The 18,083-nt window shown below is 37.7% G+C and overlaps 1 protein-coding gene across 2 annotated transcripts in view; it reads left to right on the top strand.

Annotated features, from left to right (window-relative positions):
* The window catches only part of DLGAP2 (DLG associated protein 2), a 1,185,476-nt gene that overhangs the window by 848,138 nt on the left and 319,255 nt on the right, over window positions 1-18,083 (top strand). The gene's annotated exons all lie outside the window — the stretch shown is intronic.

Below are 18,083 nucleotides of genomic sequence, written 5' to 3'. Positions count from 1 at the left end.
GCCAAAAAGCAGGGCTGCAAGTGATAGTTACAACTACAGACATTATCCATGGGGGAATGAAAAACAATTCATCTCAGTCACCTTAGTTTTTGAGTTTTTTAACTTTGGGTCGATTAACTTTTTTTCTCCCAACATATTTTTATTTCATTAAATATTTCTCAATTACAAGACTATTTTTAACATTCACTTTTTTAAATTTTGAATTCAAAATTCTTTTCCTCTCTTGCTTCCTTATCTCCTCCTCAAGAATGCAAGCAATTTGATATCGATTATACATATGAAATCATGCAAAACATTTTTCCATATTAGTCATGTTGCCAAAGAAAACAGACGAAAGAAAGAAAGTGAAAAATAGTGTGCTTCAATCTGCATCCAGATTCTATCAGCTCTTTCTCTGGAGATAGATAACATTTTTATCATGAGTCCTTTGGAATTGTCTTGTATCATTGTATTGCTGAGAATAGCCAAGTCACTCACAGTTGATCATCCTTACGATATTGCTATTATTGTCTACAATTTTCTCCTGACTCTGCTCACTTCACTTCACATCTGTTTATAGAAATCTTCCCAGGTTTTTCTGAGACCATCCTGCCTGTCATTGCTTACAGTACAATGGTTTCATCACAATCATATACCACCAGCTATTCTCTAATTGATGAGCATCCCTTCAGTTTCCAATTCTTTGCCACCATAAAAAGAGTTGCTATAAGTTACAAATACTTCCTTTTCCTTTGATCTCTTTGGGGAAAAGACACAGTAATAGCATTGCTGTATCAGAGGGTATGCAGAGTTTTAAAACCCTTTAGGCGTAGTTCCAAATTGCTCTCCAGAATGGTTGGATCAATTAACAATTCCATCAATGGTGCATCAATGTCCTAGTTTTTCCACATCCTTTTCAATACTTACCATTTTCCTTTTCTGTCCTATTAGCCAATCTGAGAGTTGTAAGGTAATAACTCAGAATTGTTTTAATTTGCTTTTCTTTAATGAATAGTGATTTGGAGCATTTTTTCATATGACTGTAGACAGTTTTGATTTCTTCTCCTGAAAACTGCCTGCTCATCTTCCTTGACCAATTGGGGAGTGACTTGTATTCTTATAAATTTGACTCAGTTCTCTATATATTTGAGAAATGAGGCCTTGCTCAGAGAAACTTGGTGTAAATTTTCCTCCAATTTCCTTCTTTCCTTCTAATCTTGGCTGCATCGGTCTTGTTTATGCAAAACCTTTTTAATTTAATGTTATAAAAATTATCCATTTTATATTCTGTAATGTTCTCTCTCTTGTTTGGTGATAAGTTCTTCCTTTAGCTATAGATCTGAGAGATAAAATTTTCCATGCTATCACCCTTTATGTCTAAATCATGTACCCACTTTGACCATATACAGGTTGTGAGTTGGTGTATTCCTAGTATCTGCCAAAGTGTTTTCAGGCTTCTCCAGCATTTTTTCTCAAACAGTGAGTTCTTATTCCAAAAGCTTAGATCTTTGGGTTTCTCAAACTCTAGATTACATGGCCATTTACTACTGTGTATTATGTACTTAATCTATTCCACTGATCTACCACTCTTTCTTAGCCAGTACCACATTGTTTTGATGATTTCTTCTTTGTAATACTGTCTGAGATCTGGTACCGCTAAGCTACTTTCCTTCACATTTTTTTCATCAATTCTCTTGATATCCTTGATCTTTTGTTCTTCTAGATGAATTTCACAATTTTTTTTCTACTTCTATAAAATAATTCTCTGAAAAAAATAACTCTCGGATAGTTTGATATGGCACTGAATAAGTAAACTAATTAAGGTAGAATGTTTGCTCAGCTTACTCACAGGCAATTACTATTTCTCCAATTGTTTAAATCTGTCTTGATTTATGTGAAAAGGGTTTTATAATTGTGTTCATATAGTACCTGGATTTGTCTTGGCAGGTGGACACCCAAGTATTTTATATTATCTGCAGTTATTTTAAGTGCAATTTCTCTTTCTATCTCTTCCTTCTGGATTTTATTGGTAATATATAAAAATGTGGATGAATTAGATGGGTTTAACTTTATATCCTTCAACTTTGCTAAAGTTGTTGTTTCAACTAGTTTTTCAGTTGATTCCCTAAGTATACCATCATATTGTCTGCAAAGAGTGTTAACTTTGTTTCCTCATTCTATTCTATTCTATTCAACTTCTTTTCTTCTCTTATTGCTATAACCAGCATTTGTAGTACAACATTAACTAATAGTGATTATAATCCTTGCTTCACCCCTTATCTTACTGGGAAGTCTTCCAGACTATCCCCATTACAGACAATGCTCACTGATAGTTTTAGATAAGTATTACATAACACCTGAAGGAAAGCTCCATATATTCTTATGATTTTCATCATTTTAATAGGAATGAGCATTACATTTTGTCAAAAGCTTTTTCTGCATTTATTGAAATCATCATATGATTTTTGTTGTTGATGTGACCAATTATGCTAATAGTTTTCCTAATATTAAACAAATGTAGTCCATTAACTTTTTAAAATATTTGAATAATTGTTTCAACATAGTTGATTTCCTTTGTAATCCTATATATTTTATTTATATTTGATGTACTTAAAATATCACTTTGAGAAAGGGTTCATAGATTTCCACATACTTCTAAAGGGACCCATCACACACACACACACACACACACACACACACACACACACACACACACACACATATATATTAACAACTCCTGCTGTAAGGTTCTAGGACATGCCATCTGTTCTTTGATGAAGACCTTAGCCTTTATACCTGGTAGAGTAACAGGGGAAGCTGAAGTTTTGTCTTCATTTTTCCTTATCAGAAACAGCATGATTCCATTGTACTTGAAGCAAGGCTTCTGAATGATATAATCAAAGTCTCAATCCTTGAAACCCATTACCTGCTATGAACAAGACTCAGAAATTAGATGAACTTTTACTAGGTATAGTTATTTGTAAAATGTATTTTATATTTCCAGGGAATTCCTTAAAAATAATAATATTTTTAAAAGCAAGGACAAGTTTAATCTGTGCCTTCTTGACCACCTCTCATCACCATGCCAAAGCTACACCAAGAGCATGCAAAATAATGGGGAGGGCTTCCACTAAGCTCCTAAATTTTGGAAATGACAACCTTAATAGGTGATTGAAGCATTTATAGGGGACAGCAAAGGGAAGGAATTAAAATTAACTGTCGTCAATGATTCTCATTAGAACACACAACTGCATATTAGCATAATGTGTCTGGAATAATAACCAACCTCCAGGCATTTTGAAGTTCTCCTAAACTGTAAAACATTGGGCTAAAAACAAACTCCCATTAGACAGTTCACTTTTATTTCAGTCTCCATAGAAACTGAATGTTCAGATGTGTTAAGTTATTTTTGTCTATAGAGTTTTTACATGTCTCATAATTTGAACATGTGCACAGGCAACCATCCTTGTGCAAACTAATTATAGGAAAAGGCACTACCATATATGGTGGTGTTAGATGTTGTGGTTCTATGTGGGACAAGGGTATGTCCAGGTGATAAAAGCTAGCCACTATCAAAAAGGATGCTCATTTTTTTTTGTATGAAATACCATTATTCCAATTGAGAGAAAGTTCATCACAGAGGACTGGGCAGTGCCATATAGTAGAAAGAGCACTGGCTCTGGATTTAGGGGGCCTAGATTCAAATATCACTTTTATCACTACTGGTATGACCTTGGGCCAAAGCATTTAATCTCCCTGAGTCTGTTTCCTTATATGGAAAAGTGGAGGGTTGACCTAGATGACCTCTGGGGTCTCTTTTACCTTTAGGTCTATGATCCTATTCATCAATATAAGCATTTACAATTCCATAATCAGTGCCACCTAGGTTTAAGTCCTGCCTCAGGGTGCTGTGGGCAAGTTGGCTAATGTTTCAGTGATCCTCAAGCTGCTCTCAAGTTCTTTAAGTTTTAGGAAAGTTGCTAATCTGTATCAGTTCAACCCCTGGAGTCCCCCATACCAATGAAAATATTGTTCTGGGTTACAAAAAAAATTATTCCTCCAAAGCACCCAAGTCCATTAACTTCTGAACTCCAGTGTCCACATATCCTTGCTTCACTGAATAACATGAAATAGGGTAAGCCTGTCTTGGGCCACTTTGTGCTTCTTGCATAAAACTTTGCTTCACTAGGCTTTGGATAAGAGAGAGAGCAAATATTCCTTGACATCTAAAAATAGTGCTGTGTTGAGTAAAAACCATAGTCAAGCTTTTTATTGATTTAAGGAAGTTGCTAGTTGATTCACAAACACTTCAAATGGGGTGGGGGCGGGTGAAGCTTTGACATTCTGCCCAGGCTTTCTTTTCCCCTGAGCCAATATCATGCTTCCTGTGAAATAAACTTAAAATATCATCATGCGGAGGAGGGAAGGCCTTAAATAGCATCACTCTGTGGTGAGTGAATGGTTATTTACTCAGGAATTAATTTTAAGGAAAACCTAAGAGCTCTTCTTATTAAATGCCCACACATTTAGGAACAACATTTATACAAGGAAAAAAAATTCCTAATAGCTAAAGCTAGCCCAAAGTGAGAGTGGTTCCCTTAGGAGGTAGTGGGTGTCCCCACAACCAAGGTCATCAGAGTCCAAGAACTGTTGGGGATGTACCTGGTACCCAAGAGGCATTGACTAATTGGCTCTTGCTCAAGGAATGACACTGTAGTAGGGATTCATTCAGATATAGGATGGACTAGAGACCTCTTCTAGCTTGAGGATTTTATGATTCTGAGCTTGTTTCATGCCTCTAATAAAAGGAAACTTTAAAAAAAAGAGAGAAGAAAAACTCAACATCTAGAATGTGCTGTTTTTTGCAAACTCTTTATGTGTTATGATACTCTTATTGACTGGCAAATGTTCAAAGTGAGGAGAAGCAGTGTGACAAAGTGGAATGAGCAAAGGACCAATCAGATGTCAAGATCCACACTTTTGTCATGTTAGCTGTGTGACCTTAGCCAAGTTCACCTCTCCAAGGTTCTATTTCTTCATGTGTCAAATAAAGGATTTGGGCTTTGTGGTTCCTAAGGTCCTTCTCAGCCTTATATTCTCTAAGTTCCTCTCAATATTAACATACTATATTCTAACTTTGAGCATTAATAGTCAGAATTCTATACTCTAATACAAGTTGGATGGGCAGGTAGGTGGTACAGTGGATAGAGCTCCAGGCCTGCTAGAAGACCTGAGTTCAAATCTGTCCTTAGACACTCACTAGCTGTGTGACCCTGGGTAAGTCACTTAACCCTGTTTGCCTCAGTTTCCTCACTTGTAAAATGAGCTAGAGAAGGAAATGACAAACCACTCCAGTATTTTTGCCAAGAAAACCCCAAGAGGATTTATGCCCAAAAGGCATGATTGAAAATGACAAAACAACAACAAACAATTTGGTTTCCAGGTCTGACATTCTGGACTGCATGTTATTAGGTCCCTTCAGTCTTTAAATATAGTATGTTCTATATTCATAAACTCCCCTCCTGCTATGACATTCAATGACTCTGTAATCATTAGGGGAGTGTATATTTACTTGGTTACAGAGACACTGTGAAAGCAGCAGGTTCAAAACCAAAGGGCTTTGCTGCCTCCAAGCTATAGCAGGGAGCAGCTTCAGAATTTCCCCCAAATACCCAGAAGCTCCCCAAAGCCCAGCTATACTGTGCATGCAGCTAATGGTGAAAAGTTGAAGGTTTCTAGCACACATTGTGGAATTAAATGCTAGAAGAAGAAGAAACAAGCAAAACAAAACACGCAAAAATCCCAAACCCTGTTTCAAGCAACTCATTAGTCTTATAGGCCAGGGTAGAATGGCAACTAGTGAGTAGAAGAGGAGAGGTCACCTGTATGTGTCCTATATACATATCTATAAGCTGATAAATGGGATGCAATTTATCAAATCATTTATAGGTTACAGGATTGATTGCCAAGTAAATGAGGCTTCCTGGCTTGAGGTGAAAACCCATCAGAGTTTTAAAGCAGAGAGCTCCTGGGTGAAGCTCTCTTTTAGGCCTGAATTTCATTCCGACTTGACATCACCTGCTGGCAGGGAGCATTGCAGAGAAACAGATGGGTCATTTTCTATCCTGGTGGGGCTAATTTTAAGGAGTTTGAAGCAGAGCAGTCAATGTGAAAGTAGCCACTGTTGGAGCTGCCTAGCAACAGGAGCTGGTACACACAGAGCTAACACAAAGCAGCCTGGAAGAAGTAAGGCAATGAGGCTGAGAAGTTTGGAAGAGATGCTGCAGATACAGGGGACACAGGAGGATCCAAATTCTGACAGGAGGGGAAAGCTAGAGTAGGCAAAAGGAGCGTAAGTGGAAATGTATCTTACGGAAGGAACCTGGTATGGTGGATGTAGACAGAAGGGGACAGGTGAAATAGGGTGGTTATCACAGTGGAATAGGTGAGCATAAGACAAAAGAAACAAAGGACTATAAGTATATGTGCATGCACATGTATTCAAGAGAGATAGGGTTCTGCTATTCATTCTTTCATTCATTCAACATTTTATTACAGAACCAATGTTGGATCTCAATCTCAATGTCTGAGAGGTTGAGGAGGCTGGATTAAAGGAACTATGAGTCCTTTCTGGCTCTAAATCTCTGATCTCTCACGGCCCCCCGACCATATCGTCACCCCTATCTTCAGTTCTTAGCAGTTCTAAATGCTCGAATAATGGCCTTTTATATTTCTGGAAACAAGAGAGAAGTCAAAAGAAGCTAGATTAATAGCTATTTAAATCATGGTGTCCCCAGATATTTTTAAGTCTAACCATGTCCTTTCGATACAAACCCAAATTCATCATTATTAAGTAAGTAGTTGCAAGGCACCATGCTAGGATACATAGAAAATAGGGCTTGCTTTCAAGGAGTTTACGATGGAAGAAGTACACTGAGATCTATGGTAAGAGAGAGAGGGCAGCAAAAATAATGATGCTCATGATGAAATTTATATAACATTTGACATGTGAGTGTCCCAAAAGTCTTAGGGAAGTTGTAAGCTTTAGTAAGTGTTAAACTATATATCTCATATACAGACAACCTGATGCTAGAAAATGCTAGAAACAGCTTGGTCTAAACAAGTAAGTTGGAGCCAGTGGAAAGCCTTGAATGCCAGGATCAGGAGTTTACATTAATTACTTGGCAATGTAGATACTTATTCAAAAATTAATCGGGCAATGATATTGATATTGCTCAGTGATATTAATATTGATTGAAAAATGGATAAATTTTCCAGTCTATGTGATGCATTGTAAAAACAATACATTTCTCTTTTGATTACCATTACAGTTGTACAAAGGTTTTCACTGGTTCTACTTTTCCACTGTTACTGAAAAGCATGTAACACTTTCTTTATCCCACATATAGTTGGCATTTCAGATAAAAGGAGTGTATGGGGGAAAAGAAAGAAAAATGGATAAATTATTCCTACATAAAGATGAGATTATTAGGAGGCTATTTAAATACTCTAGGTAAGAAGATATGAGAGACTACAGTAAGGTCATTGAAAGGGGAGAGGAAAAAAGGAGTTTGATTTTTGAGAGATGTCAGAGGTGGAAACATTAGGATTTGGGAAACAGGTTGATGTGGGATAAGAATGAACGGAAGAGTCAAAGATGACTCCAAAGTTAAGAGCCTAGGGGAATAGGTTTATGCATCTATCTTTACCTCTGTCCCTTTAGGACTGGGACAAAATCTGTTGGATTTTTCCACAGACGGGTGGCATTGCCTGCTATCAGATAGTGGGTTGGTTTGGATCTGACTATTATTATTCTTCCCTCAGCCTGAAACTTCACTGATCGTCAGTCTGTCCCTGTAGTACCAGCACGGAAATGAGGTCCAGATAAAATGATCCAGACGTTATTCCCAGATGGTACAATCTGATTGATAAATTTAGCATCCTCAATGGCAGAGGAGTAGGCTAGCTCTTGGGTGCCATTACATCTCTCTTGGATCCTTGTCTTTAAATCTCTTACCTCTGCACCACAACCTTCATGGGTATGCTCTCTGAGATTGGGTGTGTGTGTAACCAAAGGCTAGCGTACACCCAACACCACATTTGATCCTCCTAATAATCCTTTGAAATGGATCGTGCAGGGGCAACAAGGTGGCACTCTTTATCCACCGATAAAGAGCTGAGTTCGAATGTGACCTCAGACACTTACTAAATGGGTGGCCCTGGGCAAGTCACTTAATCCCTATTGCCTCCAAGAGAAAAATAAAAGAAATGGTTAGTCAAGTTTTATTATCCTTATTTCACAGTTGAAAAAACTGAGGCCGAGTCTAATTCCTTGCCCATATTGCTTTATATATTCTTTGTATTTATTACTTGTTTACGCATTGTATTTCATACCACCTCCTCCTTTCCCCACAGTGGAATGTAAGTTCCTTGAAGTCTGGGACTGTTTTATATCTATCCTTGTAGCTTCGCTACCTAGCATGGTAACTTGCACACATTGGTCACTATGGATAGACTGCTGGATCTGGAGGCAGGAAGACTTGAGTTCAAATCTAGCCTCAGATACTTACTGGCTGTGTGATCTTGTCAAGTGATTTAACCTTTGTCTACCTCAGTTTCCTCAACTATAAAATGGGGATAATAACAGTATTTATCTCATAGGGTAATTGTAAGGATTAAATGAGATAATATGCACAGAAAGACCTTAGCACACTGTCAGTACTATATAAATGATTATTTCTTCCTTTCCTTCTCCCCTCTCTTTCCCACTTAATGAACTGAATTGAAATCTTTTGAGTCCCAACTCCAAACTCAGTAGTCGTGACCAAATGAGCCAGCCATATAACCATGTTGGGGGACTAGTTTCCTTCTCTGTAAATAAAGGTTAATAAGGCTTATATAAGAGGAAAACACTTTGTAATTCAAGTGCTTTGGATCTGTAAGTTATTACTACTGACTAAATAGAAGGTAGGGACAAAGAGTGGTAAGGCGTCTGTTTGGTGGATTCCCAGAAGATCCAAGGAGTCACACACTAAACAGAATCCTCAAGCCCAGCAAAGAACAGCCCAAATCTCTAGAACAAGGAGGAGAGATGAAAGAAGGGAGGGAGGGAGGAAAAGAAGGATAGAAGGACAGAGCAGAGATGACTTAAATTCCTAAATTTCACCCTGGGAAAGTCTGGTCCTGTATCTCAATCTGTACAAATACTGTTACAGTTCTTTTCCCTGACTAACTCCTGGTTTTCCCAAATATAGTGTGACTTCTCTTCCCCAAGCAGACTTTGGAATTGTTAGTGCTGCCATGGCCTTTATCAGAATAGCTGTATTTTTCACACACACACTCACTCTGATTGGGGAGAAAATATCTCTGCTTGAATTCAGTCAACCAAATGGTTCCTAAATGGTTGTTTTCCAAAGAAACCCTTGTTTGACCAACTGGTATTTTTCCAACTGTTTTGTATGTGCAGATAAAGCCTACAACCAGCATTTTGCATCTCCTTCAGAAGCAACCTTTTAGTGACTTTTTGAGAAGCCTCTTATTTGATAAGAAAGGCTGCATTCTGAAGCATTTTTGCAATCTTTGGCTTCCTTGTCCCATGTGAATTGCACTATATTTATAAGAGCAGTGTGTCTCTTAATCATACACTATGTTGAGGGTTGAACAGAAACATTTCCATATGTATACTTCCTTGTGAGACTCCAAAACTTGTAATGTTCACTTCCTTGCCCTTTTAAACATGACTGAAATGATGTCAATCTTGTAAAATGTCTTCAAAGTAATCACACAATTGCACAAAAGACTTTAGCACAGATTTTGTTGCTTGAAAGAAAATAGAGGACTTGACAGATTGTTATACAAGTAACTCAGAAATGGGTGATTTAATATTATATATGTGTGTCTTTAATGACTGTCAGAAATGGCACCTTGTTGCTAAAATTGCCTATTTTATTAAATATGCTTCCAAAAGAATATAAAGAACACAATTGTATTCATTAAAAACTAAAGTGATGGATTGTTGATGTATTGTCTAGCGTATATATATCCTTAGCAATTGACCTTTGGTATTCTGAACATTTGTGCAATTTTTTTTCTGTAAAGAAATTCTTGCAATGCTAAAGAGTCCAGTATTCTGTAGAGTCAGGGCACAAAAGGGGCAGGTGACACTTTGCAATTCCCAAACAAGCATTTTTTTCAGTCCTACAATTAGCTTTTTGGAAGCCTGTGGTTGTTTCCACTGAAATCCCAACAGGCCATGAGACTTTATTTATATTGCTATTTTCTCCTTTGCTATAGCTCTTGGTCTGATAATTTGATAAGGTACTTCTATCTCAAACTGAGTCACAAGATGGTTAAAAATATGTACTGCATTAGAATTTATTAAGTATGTTAGATGAATTATTTTTGCATAAGTGTGTCTCTCTGTCTTCCGTGTCTTTGAAAAATGGACCTGGAAGTATTTATTAACAAGAGGTCATCCTCAAGTTCTGGGCCCAGCCCATATTAATGTCCCTTGGTTATTTTTTTAAATTGTGGAGTTTGGGAAGGGCACTGGACTTGGTAGTCAGAAAACCTAAATTCCAGCTTTGCCACTAGTTAGTTGTGTGACCTTAAATGAATCACTTCATAAATCTAAATGATGAAAAAAACATTTATTAAGCTCTTACTATGAACAAGGCATAATGCTAATCCCTAGTTCAGGCCTTCTTCAGGTCTTGCCTGGCCTTCTATAATAGCCTTCTAGTTTCCCTGAATCAAGTCTCTCACCTCTTCAATCCAGTTTCCACTCAGTTGCTGAGGTGATTTTTCTAAAACGTGTTTGACCATGCCGCACACACACATACACACACCACCTTCTCAAGGGCCTACAGTGACTCCTTATTACCTCCAAGATCAAATATGTTCTCTTTTGTGTGGATTTAAAGCTCATCCTAACGTGGCCCTTTCCTACCTTTCCAGTCTTCTTATACCTCACTCCCCTCTCCTTACCTTGAAAAGGCCAAGGTTCTGTATTACATCCTGGGCCATCTCCAGTTGTCCTGGTCTATATCTGGCCACTGGACTCAGATGGTTCAGGAGGTGAAAGTGAGGTTTGTGATTTTGCATAGCCCTCCCTCACTTAAATGCAATTCACTTGCATGTCATGGCCTTCTTCAAGAATGAAGGAGGAACAGCAACCTCTGTGAGTGAAAAAGGAGCTGCCAACTGGGGACCAAACTGGAACTGGCCAGTTGGACAACACAGCTTTCTTCCTTTCTTCCTCCCTCCCCTCTGTCCACATAGGGTATCACACCCTTACCTGCAGGTGCTCTGCTCAAAGGAATGTAAATTTTTAATCAGAATTTTTTTTTCCTTTTCTCTTAAAGACTGGCTTTAACCCCATCACTCTGGCTCTACAAATCACTCTAGCTCTCACTGAATGGCTAATAATAGGTTCCAAGGCCAAGCCTTACTTGGTCATTGTTTGGGCCCTGATAGCCTCAGAATGAATGTGAGTAGCAATTATTTCTGTTTTGGCCAGAAAACCTAAGGGTCTTTCCCCTCTCAGATCTATTTTGTAAAGAATAGACTTATTCTTTGCTTCCCTTCTTATTAAGCCTTAATCACGGAATAGGCTTTTCCTCAGTCAGCAGCAGACTCAAAATTTGATCTCCTTTCTCCATGCTTTTGCATATCTCTTTGCCTAGAATGATCTGCTCTCTCACCTCTACCTCTTAGTTTCAGTGGCTTCCTTCAAGACTCTGGTTTAAATCCTCTTTCAGCAGGAGGCCTTTCCTGCTACCTTCAGTTGTTAATGCCTTTCAGATTACCTCCCACCTACTCTATATTTATCTTTTATATACCTAGTTATTTACATGTAGTCCCTTGCATTTGAATCTACACTTTATGTTTGTTGATTGACTTAAGTTCTAGGGATATAAGTACAAAAAGAATGACGGCCCCAGTCTCTAAGGAATTTGCATTCTAATGGGAGAAGTCAGATTTAGGTCTTGGAAGTAACTGGGATGAAGTTAATGTAATAAGGCAAATCAATTGATATGCTCATTTCTTTAAACAATTGTGTTGCTGATTTGATTACCAAGCCCAGTGCAAGAGCTAGGGTGGTAAGGAGGTAAAGTGGATTAGATGATATCTAATGTTCTTGCAGCTTATATTTGATGAGCTAATGGTTCCACTAAAGTAATTCTCAAATACTTTATCTTGACAAGGAGGTGACTCTAGGCTCATGAAGGCTATATAAATATAGGCAGAATGTTAATGTCAGAAGACTCCTACTCCAACTTTCTCATTTAAGAGATCAAGAAATAGAAGCCCAATGGCCTCTAAGATCCTTTTCTTTCCAGGCTGCACTGCTGACTCTTTTGCACAGGACTTTCTCTACCATGCCCCAAGGTTACATACTTTCACTTTCTCTCTGCCCCTCACCTTTTCAGGTCTCATTTATGTGTCATTTTCCTCATTAGAATGCCATCTCTTTGAACACAGGGACTGTTTTTCTTTGCTCTTTTATTTGTATGCTTGGTGCTTAGCACAATGCCTGGCACATAGTAAGCACTTTAATAAATGCAGGTTAGCTGACTAACAGCCTTCTTGTAGCTCTCGATCTCTGATTGTTATATGCCAGACTATCACCTCTTGAAGGTGATGGGGCTTGCAATAGCAACAAATCTCTCTCTTCTTCCATCCATCTTCCACATAGTTGCCAAATTGATATTCCTAAAATACAGGTCTAACCATATCAATCATTTACTCAGAAAACTTCTGTGATTCACTATTGCCTATATGACAAAATAGAAACTTTTGTTTGTCATTTAAGGCCCCTGACAATTTGGCTCCAGCTTGCCTTTTCTCAGTTTTTTACACATTATTCCACTTAATGCACTCTCCAACCCACCTGGCCTCCTTGTTATGCCTTGTACTTGGCATTCTATCTCCTATTAGCTTTCTCCATACCTGGAATTTATACCCTTCCTCTCCACTTCTTTTAATAGAACCTCAAACTTCCTTCAAATTTCATCCCAGTGACACACCCTACTTTTCCTGATCCCTCCCCCCCACTGTCAATACTCCTCACTGACCCTATTTTGTATTTTGCATATATTTTGTATTCATTTGTCTTTACATATATCGTTCCCTCCCAAAAGAATATAAACTCCTCAAAGGCCTATTTCATTTTTGTATCAGTATCCCCAGTGCTTAGCATATAGTAGGTGCTTAAGAAAATAATGTTGAATTCATAGTGATTGTGAATACACATTCACAGGTATCCTATCTAGAGAAGATGACATTAAGGCTGAGTGGAAGCCTATTATATCTGTCTTCCAAAGAGCAAGTTAGCAAAATTCAGAGATGATTATCACTAAGGGTAGGCTAATGGTTGATGAATATTTTTGATCACAGCAGATCCTAAAGAGTGTCTGCTGAGGGGAAAAAAAAAGGGTGATTCCAGGGACCACCCACATTGTGAAGAAATAATAGATCCTTGAATGATCCTTTAATGATTGTAGTATGACTTACTGATCTTGGGTACCATGTTTTAGAAATGACAGTGATAAACTGAGCAGCCAACCTCAAGGGTCAAGCCATATGATGTCAGCTGAAATAAATTGAGATATTTAGCTCAGTTAAGAAAAGATTTAGGGGGGACATGGCATGGTAGCAATCACGAAATATGTGAAGGGCTGTCACATGGAAGAGGTATTAGACTTGAGCTGCTTGGCTTCGTATAACCTAGAACTAGGAGTAATGAGTAAAAGTCTCAAAGGCAAATTTAGGATTAAGAAAAGGAGAAATATCCTAATCGTTAGAATTCTCCACAAATAGAATGGCCTGCTGCATGAGTTTGGGGATTCTCTCCCTGTGAAGTCTTTAAGCAGGGGTAGGATCATCACTTTCCAGATATTCTATGGGGGAGATTTTTGTTGAATGATTGAAAAAGCATTGAGCACTTTAAATAGTGAAAAAAATCATTGAAAATTGAAACATACTGCTTTGTTTCAGGCACCGTGATAAGTGCTGAGGATACAAATTCAAGCAAAACAGTCCCTCTTTTCAAGGAGCTTATATTCTAAGAGAAATTACAAGACAATATATGAGGAGCTAGAGTTGGAAAGCACGATGGGGAAAAGCTAGGAAGTGTGTCCAGTGGCATGGTTCAGCAATGGCTAGGAAATGGTATAGTTGCCTAGTTCCTGGTAAAATAAGGAATTAGTAGGGACCCCACTCGGTGACATCACTGTGGTTCTTTCCTCCCTCCTTCCTGAAGGCCCATGAAGTGGGTCAATTCAGTGATCACAGAGCCCTCTTCTCCACAGAGAAGCTCCCTGAGAAGGGCTCCAGGCCAGTGACTGCTTAACATTTCCCCTTTGGAAGGCCTCAATGTCAACTTCCTGTGTTTCTGCTGTCCCTTCCCTGGCCCCCCAGCCTAGCAACTTGAGTCTGTGCATCTGTGTCTGTTATATTTGAGAATAGACATGTGGCTTTTAGAGTGAAAAAATTAAAATAAGGAGTTAGCTCACCTCCCAGAGTCCAGGAATCAGGGGAAGAATCAAAATTTTAATGAGATGAAGAGAGTGATAGAATGTAAGCAACATGATTTGGGCAAATCTGGGAAGTGTCATTTGTCAGATATTTTGTAGAAAGATTATTTATTCAGGTACCGATACAAAGACATGATCTTTAAGGTTTCTTCCATCTCAGAGGTTTGGAGACATCTTCCTGCTTTGCAGTCTAAATTCTGATGTAGGTTCAAATCTAATAGAATATAAAATGAGGCTCTGTCTATAATTTAAAGATAATGAAGAAAGATTACGTCAAAAAAGAATTATGTATTCCAATCTGAGAGAAGCAAAGGTTAAAGTTTTTGAAAATATCCACATCATTTTTGAACCTGATGTCCTGTACATAGCATGTACTTAATAATTGCTTGTTATCTATGGATGGATGGATAGATATAGATAGATAGATAGATAGATAGATAGATAGATAGATAGATAGATAGATAAGTGGGCTGCTAAAGCATCAAACTGAAATCAAAACAAGAATCAGCTATGAATTAAAAATAGCACTCTTATTGTATGATCATACTCGAAATCACCATCATAATTCCTAAGCAGATATTTTATAGATGAGGTGGGAACTATGGACCCATGGTTTTATTGACACAGAGAACTCACAAATGAGCAAACTCCCACTAGCAATGCAAATTGTCACCTCATATGCAATCTGTAGCCTTAGTGAGTTTCCTAGAATACTAAGAGGTTAAAGGATATGTTAATTGTCATACAGCCAGTATGAGTAATTTAAACCCATGTCTTCTAGGCTCTTGAGGCTGGCTTTTTATCCATTGTGCCATAGTATCTGTGATTCCCACTGTACCATCTCTGTATTCATGCTCATTTTGTTCCCTCTGTCTAAAAATTATCCATTGACTTGACTGTCTGATATATAATCATGCTTTCAACCCAAGTTCAAATTGGACCTCGTCCATAAACCACTACAGGAGAAGTAATTTCTTCTGCTTCTGAATTTCCGCAGCATGTTGTTATGCATTTTTATACCTTACCTGGTATCAAAGGAATGTAAATTGATGATTTTCTGAAGGGAATTCTTGTTTAGGAACAGATTTGACATATGGTCTCTAAAGTCTCCTTCAATTCTGAGGTTCCATAATTCTTTGATTCTATATGTATACTATTTGTATGTCCTTGTAATAGTAAGGTGTTACAGGCTGTGCAGCACTTATAATTTGTTTCACAGATTCAGATCTGTACCCACAAAGATACATTCACACTTTTCCTAGCTTGTAAATGATTTAATAACGATAATAATCACAAATATACATGCACATAAATGTGATTGCATATGATTACACAATCTTAGAAACAAAGACTATTAACAGAAAGAGAGATAAAGAGGAAGAAATACATCACCAATCCAAGGAAGCACCAACTCCTGAACATCCGGCTGGGGGAGTCCTACATCACAGCCTTCAGGGTCTCAGTTGGAAAAGATCCTATGGCACAGCATCTTCGTTGAGCAGAGACTCCCTAAAGTTCTTTTCCCAAAAGAGACCCTTTTTACCATCCTTACACAAAGAAGGCAGGGAGCCAAGGACCCTAACTGATTCTAAGGACCTGAGAGTTTTGGCCGAAACTCTCCAACCTCAAGAACAATCTTTGTTATGTCAAAAATGTCTCAAGTCAATATCCAGGAACTGGCCAAGTCCCTGGATGTTTACCTCAAGACCTGATTTTTAGGAATAGTTTCCCAAGGTGGGTCTGGGTTGAAACAAATCCCAGAACAATATGTCACGGAAGATCCTTGTCCCTTGGATAGGGAAGATCTTATACATTAACCCTTCAGTCCTATACTAGACTTAGGCAAGGATGCTACCTTATTCTCCTATACCCCCACAGTGCTTATCACAGTAGCTTGTACATACTTGGTAATCAACAAACATATATGAATAAATTATTTGACTTGCCTTTGGGTCAAATAATTTATTGTTTCTAAGTACTAGAATGCAAATATGCTGACTAGCTGACAACACACTTTCTCAAAAGAGTAGATATGCATCTTACAGCACCTATGTTACACTCAGTCACCCAATAAAATGTGGTCTGATATATTGGTCAGATTCAGGCTCAAAGATTAGTATTTTCTGGAAATTATGCAATATAAATTAATTTTCTTATATCTATTGTTTTTGGAATATAAATGTAGATAGCTTTTTTAAATTACTTCAAAATAGTATACACAAAATGTATTAATCTGATCACATCAATAGATTCAAATATTACTGATATTTTAAATGAAATTTTCCACATTGTCAAAACTAGAGGCAGTTTCCCAGTGTTCTGACATGGATTTAGTGACATTATGGATTGTAGAGAGACAGTAACTGATGGATTTAGACTGTTCCTGTTTTGTAGTCATAATATTCATCATATATAATTAATATTGCAACTAGGGAATATTTTGAAGATACTCTGCTGAGTATACTTGTTTATCACTGTCAGAGAAACTTTAAATTGGCTTGGACTCATTTCCTGTTCAAATTAAATGTAATATCAAGCATGCATTATTTGTGAAATTGATTTATTGCATATGTGTACATCTAAAATGTGAGTAGACTGATCACACTGCCAAAACCTGCTGGTTTTATTTAGTACTTTTCAGGGACATATTTCATTCTGTGGGTTTGTTGCTTTCTTGCACTGTGGAGAAGGAGGTTTAGATAAGGGGATGAGTGGGATTCTCTGCTCTGTGTTTGGTGGTTGCCTGTGTCATGTGCATAAAGGATAGAGTACTCAGCTCATAGTCAGAATTTGAATCTGCCTGCCTCTGTCACTTACTAGCTGTGTGACTATAGGGAAATCACCAAACCTCTCTGAATCTGACCTTCCTCATCTACAAAGTGTGGTAACAACCACAACAGGGTTGACTTGCATCTCAAGTTCATTATAGATTCCTGATGTACCAGCTATTATGTGTAATCTATAGAAACGAATCAGTTTTTGTTTTTACAATTTCCACATGCTGATGAAGCTTATCTGTTAATTTAGTAGCTAGACCATTGTACAAATAACACTCAGTGAAGCAATTTGCTTGAGTATGTTTTCATATTTCTACCACAGCTAAGTAACTTATCTGTGGTCTGTATTCCAAAATATTATAATTTCTCACAGATCTGGAAAATCGGTGTCAGAAGTGATCTCAGAGGTCCCTTACATTAAATGTGAACTCCTGCCCTCCATAACATTCAGTCTTTGCTGAATATCTTGTGATGAAGAACTTATTATCCATTAATAGATCCCATTTCAATTTCATTTTTTCCAGAGTTCTGATTATTAGAAGCATCTTGTTGATGTTGATCTAAATAGTTTTCCCATTAATGTTCATCCATTTAGGCTACTTCTGCCTTCTGGATACATATAAAATAAACCAAAACAAATGAAGAACAAAAAAAACAGAATTATTCCATTTCCACATGACACGACTTTAAATATTTGAAGAGTTATCATTTTCTACTAGGACTTCTCCAAGTTAATCATACTCAGTTCTTCATCTGATCTGCACAAGGTATAGATTCTAGTCCCTGCACC

Source organism: Phascolarctos cinereus, unplaced genomic scaffold (genome assembly GCF_003287225.1).
Source record: "Phascolarctos cinereus isolate Bilbo 61053 unplaced genomic scaffold, phaCin_HiC Scaffold_2;HRSCAF=192, whole genome shotgun sequence".
Lineage (NCBI taxonomy): Eukaryota > Metazoa > Chordata > Mammalia > Diprotodontia > Phascolarctidae > Phascolarctos > Phascolarctos cinereus.
This window is presented reverse-complemented; position numbering and strand designations above follow the sequence as displayed.